The following is a 7,136-nucleotide window of genomic DNA, read 5'->3' on the forward strand; positions in this document are numbered from 1 at the left end:
AAAGTGAAAACTGCAGTGAGATCACTTTGCATGCCTTTCAGGGAAGCAAATATTAAAAAGAACGGAAACACGGCATCAGCAAGATGGGGAGAGACCGCAACCCACAGACTACTGGGGGACATAAAGGACTCGGCTTTTCCCAATCTTATGACACATATTAAACTCCTCAGAAATGTGTGGTTTTTGTTCCAGCGCTCTCATTTCGAAGGAATTATTTAGGAACTATGTATAAGAAAGGAAATGTATTCCCATCCATTTATATGGGAGAAGTTGGCAGCAGCCCTATGGTCAGCGTTAAGGAGTCCGTGAGGTCTACTCCCGTGCAGACATACGGCGGGACAGGAGGGAGTCACGGAGAAGAATGATGCTTCACCAAAGATGCCAGCATACAGTCAATTTAAAAATCTGGATACAAAGCAATATGTAAGTACACAGCATTATAGTGCTACAAAAACACACACGCACGTGAATACACGTGCACAGAAAGCAATACGGAAAAAACACGCACCAAACGGCCAGACTGCTTTTCTCCAGGAAAATGACTTATTTCTTTGCTTGTTTTTCTCTGTTTCGATTGGCCGGTGTCAGGACTGGCGAGGGTGGGGAGAGCATGGGAGAGAAGACACTCACATTCCATGGGAAGCGTTATTTGTCATAGACCTTCAAGACTACTACGACAGTCCTTACCAACCGTCTTAGTATGCGTGACCCATCACACCAGTCATTTTACTTCCAGGAATTCGCCCTAAGGAAATAATCAGAGATGTGTGCAAAGACTTATGTACAAGGATATCCACTGTAGAGTTATTTACAATAGCAGAAAGTTGGAATCGGCCTACATATTCAACAATGGAGAATTGTTTCAAGAAGCTGGTCTGCTTTCCTAGTGAAGGGCTGTGCAATCAGTTACAGTGAAGTCGAATACTGAATGAGATAACAAAATGTTCTAGATATAAAGAAAAAAAAATATTTAAAATGGCGAAGACTGTTTGATAGCAATAGTGTAAAATACTACACACACTAAATTATAAGCACTACACAAGAAGCTGAAGGAGAGAATGTGGGCAGTGTAATCACTGCCTGATGGGATTCTGGGTTTGGTTTTGTTCTTTGTGTTTTCCTACATTTTGCAATTTGAGTACAATAAACCTGTTACTGTCACAACCATATTTTTTTATATATTTTTTTTATTTCAGAGAGGAAGGGAGAGGGAGAGAGAGCTAGAAACATCAATGATGAGAGAGAATCATTAATTGGCTGCTTCCTGCACACTCCCTACTGGGGATCGAGCCCTCAACCAAGGCATGTGCCCTGGACCAGAATCGAACCCAGGACCCTTCAGTCTGAAGGCCGACATTCTATCCACTGAGCCAAACCAGCTAGGGCACAACCATATATTTTTAAGGGGGAGGGGGGAGAGGAACTCAGGAACTTTTACACTAAAACAAGCTTGTCATTGGTGTCTGTACAGTCCAAGTTCTCAACCAGGCTGCTCATTGTTGACAACTGCATAGCTGCCTCTGGAATCAGAGGCCAGGTTCATGATTAAAATATGTCCCTCTGGACATCCTCTCAGTGCCACCTAGAACAGATCCTGCCCTCAAAGCCATGCCCGGCCAGTCCATAAACCTTTCGAGGGCTGTTTTGAATCTTCAGGGATGGACTGTGGTCGAATGCAGCTGGGGCTGTCCGTGGCGGACACTTGCTCAATCATCTCTGTTGTGTAATGATGAAGAATTCGTCCTATTCTCAGAAATCCATTGTCAGGACAGGACGGAGGTTTCCAAATAGCATTCTGGAGCTCGTCTCGCTTTCCTCTGGGGTCAAGCAAGCCATGGGCTCGGGATAATTAAAGTCACAGAAAGCCTGCGACTGCTTGCTTTGGTCTGCCTTTATGTCCAGGAGAGTCCTGGCTCAGACAACTAGATTTTAAATCTGCCTGCACCTCACTGCTGCTGAGGACCACGAAGGTCAGGCTGCAAGTGGAGACGCTCCAAACGAGGGAGTACATGACTCATCCATGATCACGCTCGACCAGGGGAGAGGGGGAGGAGGCCCGGCAGGAAGACCCAGACCCAGGGGCCTGGTCAGGGAGTCAGGGGACAGCTGGGCATCTCCCAGAAGGAAGGAGCTCTCCCTAGCAGCTGCCTTATATACTGGACTTGCAGGGAGAACTGTGGGCTCACCACGGGGTGCTCAGGGTCCTACCAGGCCAACTCCTGGGCGTGTGGACCCTGCCTACAGCACCCCGTCTGTGTCAAACCTCTGCTCAGTGTTGTATGTGCAATGATTAGCAAACTCAGACAGACACAGTCAGACCCCTGCTCACCTGGCACGTACCCAGCATCCCCATCCTCCACTGTGACAACCACAAATGTCTCCAGACATTGCCAAATGTCCCCTGAGGGAGGGAGGAAAACTGCCCCTGGCCTGGTGGTCTCTGCTTGGGACAGCACCGATCTAATAGGAGAGAGAGGCAATGCGATGAGCAACGCGACATGCCGGGGCAAGTGCTAGGGTGGGGGTGGGGGACATGAGGGCAGTGTGACATTAGGAGGAACAGCTCACCGAGGCCAGTCCAGGCAAACATCTCCAAGGAGGAGGGTCTCAGCCAAGACCTTCCTCAAGGGGACATCCCACACACAGATTGATGGTTGAGCCAAGAGCCCCAGTTTTCCTGCCTGTGAAATGGGACATAAATATCCAACCTACCAGCCCTGGCAGGTAGCTCAGTTGGTCAGAACATTATCCCGACACACCAAGCTTGTGGATTCAATCCCACCAATGAATGCATAAATAAGTGGAACAAATTGATGTTTCTCCCTCTCCCTCTTTCTTTGTAAAAAAATCAATCAATCAATCAATAAGTTTTGTCCCACTGGTGTGGTTCAGTAGTTGAGCAATGACATATGAACAAGAAGGTCATGGTTCGGTTCCTGGTCAGGGCACATGCCTGGGTTTTGGCTCAATCCCCACTGGGGGCGGGCAGGAGGCAGCTGATCAGTGATTCTCATTATCGATGTTTCTATCTCTCTTCCTCTCCCTTCCTCTCTGAAATCAATAAAATATTTTTTTAAAATAAATAAAAATTTTAAATGTCCATTCTTCCTACCCTGTACCTCTGCATCAGGGGATAGGGGGCAAGGCTTAAGGCTCACACTCAATTTAGGATGTTAATATGATCAGTAATGACTAAAGGCGTGGTTTAACCCTTTGTATGCCATAAGCATCTATAGATGCAATTAAATTTAAAATATCGTGGCATGTGGGGATGGTTTCCGTTTTGGACGCGTGGCAGTTAACTGCTTAAACAAGATGCATCAGCACCGTCATTCTCACATCTACACACTCTCTTCTCTGCTTCCTTCAAAGTTCCAGGACCTCATTCCTATGACGGCCAAGGAAGCACCAGGACCCCCCAGACTAGAGCCTTTCTGAGCCACTACTGCTCATTAGCTGTGTGACCTTCGAGAAGTTATTTAAGCTCTCTAAGCTGTCACCTCATCTGTGGGACCAAGTCAAGAAGGTTACCTAACGTAGAGGGCTGTTGTAGAATTAAAAGGAGAAAAGTATGCACAGCTCTCTCTGCTCAGAACACCAGGCAAGTAATAGCAGCTCAACCAGCATCAGCCTTACTGTCTGACTTAAGCCAACTTCCATGCAGCTTATTCATTCACTCTGCAGTCATTTATTGACTACTCACTGTGTCCAGTGCTATTTTAGGCACTCAGGGTTTCCTAAACAGTAAGTTTCTTAAAAATAGAGGTTTACTTGCTGGGGTGGATCAGAAAACGCACAAGCAGAGAGAGAAATACATCAAATAATTTCAAGGGTGTCATGAGAGAAATAAAAATAAAACAGGGCCATGAGAGAGAAAGCGGCAGGCCAAGGGGTGGGTGGTCAGGAGCCTCCTGAAGAGGTAGCCTCGGACCTGGGGATGGAGGTGGGCCTGCCTTACAAAGACCTGGGGAACATCTCTCAGAAGGAGCCCAAGAGGGCACACGCCTGCTGTGCATTGGGAAGGGCAACGGGGGCCGACGTGGCTGCAGCAGTTGGGGGAGGCGAAGAAATGAAGTTAGCAAAGCGGATGGAACCAGCCTAGGCAGGGCCCTACCATCCGACTGCTAACAGCTGACACTTACTGAGTGTGCACACCCACCCCGCTTAAAAGCCTTCGCTCAGTTCATCCTCAGGACAACCCTGTTAGGAAGGTACGACCATCGGATTGGTCTGCTCTGCCGATTAGGAAACTGAGGCCTGGAGAGGTTAAGTGTCTTGGCAAGGGTCACTCGATCAGTACAGGGTGGAAGAAAATGAGTCTCTGGACTCCTGGTAAATATAGAATAGAGCAACAGGAAGCCACTGGAAGGTCCTTGTGCCCCCAGTGTCTCCCCCAAACAGGCTGAGCCTTTAACTAGCAGATGTGCAAGCTGGTGGTGGACAAGGCTGGCATTCGCCATCCTCCCTCCATGGCCCCCAGAACCTGAGCTGGCTGCCAAGTAGGGTCACAGCCAGGTGACTGCACAGTGACACACCTTCAAAGTTATGTCTGCAATTGGGCTTGAGAGCCCAGGATCCTTGGCCTCTTGCTCAAAAGGGCAAATGCATTGGAGTCAGTGAGTTGCATGTAAACCCAGAGGCTCCAGTCCCTGGAACCAGAAAATCAGGGTGGAGAGAACCAGTTAGAGTCTTAGTCCAGACCTGGGCCTGCATCTACCGCCTCCAGCAGAAAAGATAACAGCACCAGCAGCCTTGCTTGACCTGAGGCCCCACGTGGCAGAGGGACAGGGAGGGAGAAGCCCAGCGCATTCTCTGCCTTCCCTGCTGTTCTGTTCAGACAAAACTGAAGTCTGTAGGGGGAAAAGGTAACAAAAACAAGATCTCACACCTGCCAGAGCCAACCTGGGTGGATGCAGGTGCTGCGCTGGAGAAGGGGAAGCGCACAGGTGTGACTTGCTGAGGAAGTGGAAATCAAAGGCTCTGGTGAATGTGGAGGTGTGGGGGCTAGATACCCTTCCCTGAGCACCTCTCTCTAGGGCGCAGGGCCTCAGTTTCTGCACATGCATAATACACTTACTTAACACATGCCAGTGACTTTGGCTATATTATTCCCTTTAGTCCTAACAGCAATTCTGCCAGGCAAGTCTTTTTTATTTTGCTTGTAGTTGAGAAAATTCAGTATTCAAAAATTTAGGGTTCGGCTCCAGCTCAGGTGGCTGTGGAAGCCACTTGCTTAGCAAACACCTGCGCTGGACCCCGGCCTCAGAGGCACGGGCAACACCTGGACATGGGCTGGGTGGCAGTGGGCCTGGCCTCGGGCCATGCCTGCTATTGCATTTACAGGCTGACTGGGGCCAGGGGCTACGGCTGCATCCCGCCTGGTCCACAGAAGATTTAACTGATGGTTCATATGATGATGTCCTAGATGCTGAGCCACTTGAGGAACTGCTTCATCTGCTTGAGTCAACCGAACATCCTGTAATTATTGAAAAAGCTTTGGTCATTCTGGGTAGCAATGTGGGCTCTTCAGCTAAGCACGTCATTCTTCGTGAATTGGATGGTATTCCCATTGTTGGAAGCAAAATCGACGATCCCAACCACAGCAATAAAGAGAAGGCTTTAAAGGCACTGAGTCACCTGAGTGTGGACGTTGAAAATAAATGAAGATAAAGGTACACGTCAATCAAGTCTGTGAGGATGTCTTCTCCGGTCCCCTGAACTCCCCGTGCAGCTGGCGGGCTGAGACTGTTAACAAATATGACAGTTACCAACAACCACCAGCACACGCTGAACAGTTACATTACAGGCCAGTTCCAAGTGTTGCTTACAGGAAACGGAGGCACCAAGGTTCAGGTTTTGAAACTGCTGTTAAATGTGTCTGAAAATGCAGCCAGGACAGAGGACTACTTGGTATCCAGGTGGGTTCCTCATCTCTTTCCCTCTAGGATGGCCATGTGGCAAAGGGGATTCTTCTTCGAGACCTGACACTCTTTCAGAACATAAGTAACTGTCTCAAAAAGGAAGGCCATTTGTCTATTCAGCCCACTGTCACTAAAGTTCACTGTTTTTCCTGTTATATGGAGAAGAACGGGCCCAGGAAATGAGAGTGTTGGTTGTCACCATGATGCGGACGTGAAGGCAAAGGTAATATTCATACCCAAACTCTAACTGGTAGGTTGTATATTTCCAAAGAGTAATGCAGCCTGGAAGTAATGTGTGTACATTTCTTTTTCATCTTCTTTACAAAAAGATTCTCTCAGCTGCTGAATTTAAACAGCAAATATCAGATTTCGTCACTTATACAACTATAACTTGCCATGGTCTTCTGGTTTATTTTGGACAATTTTATTGATACCAAATGAATATAACAGCTTGTTCTAGAACACTTATTTCTTTTTATTTTTGCTATTTGCTGAGCTACTTCATTTATTTCCTCAACACAAAGTGACAACGACCTTTTGCAGTGGTTCTCAACCTTCCTAATGCTGCGACCCTTTAATACAGTTCCTCATGTTGTGGTGACCCTCAACCATAAAATTATTTTCATTGCTACTTCATAACTGTAATTTTGCTACTGTTATGAATCGTAATGTAAATGTCTGATATGCAGGATGTATTTTCAGGGGTCTCGACCCACAGGTTGAGAACCGCTGTATAAGCTACCCTCCTGCTGTGTGCTGTGACTGGAAGTTACTCATCTGAGAGGGCGGCAATACGTGACTGTCTCGGAAGTGCTGCAGGAAGGACCTTGGTCTTCTAGCAGTGACGAGAGCCTAGGCTCTGGAGCCACCGGCTAGCCTCGCCATCCTGCTTCCAAAAGTCTGTTCCAATCGCCAGAACTTATTCTAGTCAATGAAATTGTAAACTTTGAGGAGAAATGTTTCCTACTACTCACCCACTCCCCTTCAGTGTGCCCGTATGTAAAGATGCTGTGCATAAAATATTGTAACCAATCAAAGTATTGTAACCTATAGGCAAATGGTTAAAGCAATGAAGAACTAAGCCTTAAAGAACTAAGGTCTAAGTTTTTAAACCCAATTCACCTGGCACCAGGCCTGTGCGCTTCAATTTCCCAAAACTTATAAAATGCTCCAAAAACATCACCAGCAGTACCCCAGTTGAGACCCCAGCCCCAG

The 7,136-nt window shown here is 47.4% G+C and overlaps 1 pseudogene; it reads left to right on the top strand.

Annotated features, from left to right (window-relative positions):
* The first annotated feature begins 5,287 nt into the window (after positions 1-5,287).
* LOC132240135 (armadillo repeat-containing protein 10-like) lies at positions 5,288-6,168 on the top strand (annotated as a pseudogene).
* Positions 6,169-7,136: the final 968 nt, after the last annotated feature.

The sequence above is a fragment of the Myotis daubentonii genome, chromosome 8 (assembly GCF_963259705.1).
Source record: "Myotis daubentonii chromosome 8, mMyoDau2.1, whole genome shotgun sequence".
NCBI lineage: Eukaryota > Metazoa > Chordata > Mammalia > Chiroptera > Vespertilionidae > Myotis > Myotis daubentonii.